The sequence below is a fragment of the Nicotiana tabacum genome, chromosome 23 (assembly GCF_000715075.1).
Source record: "Nicotiana tabacum cultivar K326 chromosome 23, ASM71507v2, whole genome shotgun sequence".
NCBI classification, from domain to species: Eukaryota; Viridiplantae; Streptophyta; class Magnoliopsida; order Solanales; family Solanaceae; genus Nicotiana; species Nicotiana tabacum.
This window is the reverse complement of record NC_134102.1, coordinates 80,033,508-80,034,985: the sequence shown is the minus strand read 5'-3', so window position 1 is coordinate 80,034,985 and position 1,478 is coordinate 80,033,508.

Sequence of the window (1,478 nt, the reverse complement as noted above, 5' to 3'; positions counted from 1 at the left end):
AACCAACTACGGTATAACTCAAATAAAACACAATAAAAGAATGTTATAATTAAAGACATAGAGTGGACAAGAGTAGATATCTGTTAATTCACAAGGTCAAAGCAAGCAAGGATGTCAATAAATAAATACACAAATACATCCTAGCTATTTGATAATCCGTCACCACACATATATCAAATAGCAAATAATCCAATCAAGTCCTAAATCAAGCCAAATATAGTTCAAATAATTCAAAATAATCTTTAGAAACTACCCACGAGTGAAAAAGATTCAATCTATAATGAAATTAAAAAAAGTCAACAAATGTTCACCCCGAGCCCGCTTGGTCAAAATCCAAGATTCCGACCAAAATCCGATTATCCATTCACCGTGAGACCGGTTATTTGATTTGTTTCAAAATCTTACCTTAATTTGAGGTCTAAATCTCAATTTTTGCACAATTCCTAATTTCTACCTAAAATCCCTAATTTCTACCATGAAATTCATAGATTAAGGTTAAAAATTAATGTGTTATTATGGAAATAAATCAAAGCTAGTTAAAATTTACTAACCCATGAAGTTGGGATGAAAATCACCTCAAAATCCTCTCTAGTCTAAGCTCTAGCTTTCAAAAATAGTGTTGAATGCAATAATCCGACTTTCAGCTTTTAAAATAGCTGGGCGCCAGGTGTTCTTCGCGTTCGCGAAGCACCTAACGCGTTCAAAAATAGCACTGGCTTAATGGCCTTCATCTTTGTGAAGGATTATTCCCAGCCTGCCTTTGCATTTGCGTTCCCTGGTCCACGTTCACATTGAAGACCCCTGCCATCCCCCCAGGTCATCCCAAAGCTTCACGTTCGCGAGATTCCTGTCGCGTTCGCAGGATTTCTACCGCATTCGTGAAGGGTAATCTCCCTATTTCTTCGCATTCACGAAGATCAACTAGCCCAACCCAAAGTGTTCCCTTCGCGATCGCGAAGCCCTATGCACCAGAAGAAAAACCAACAGTCTTCTAAATCCAAAAATTATCTGAAACTAATTCAAAACTCACCCGAGCCCCCTCGGACTCCAAACCGAACATGCACACAAGTGTAATTACATCATATAAACTTGCTCGCCACTTCAAATCATCAAAAAAACATCAAAAACAAGATTAAACTATCAAAACTCAAGATTTCAACTTGAAAACTCATTTTTCATAATCTTTCACAAAATGCATCGAAACTCGCTAGGGTCACCTTGGACCCCAACCAAATGCGCGTAAAAGTTTAAAAGCATCGTACGAACCTACTAAAATCGTCAAAACACCGATCTGAGGTTGTTTACCAAGAATATTGATCGTGGTCTACTCAAGTTTTTCTTAAAGTCAAAAATCACATATTCTTTAAAACTTCAGGTAAATTATTTCGAAAAATAACACGGGCCACACACGTAAATCAAAAATATCAATTAGAGCTAATAGAGGTCTCAGAACATAGAAATAAAGGATAGTATTCAAA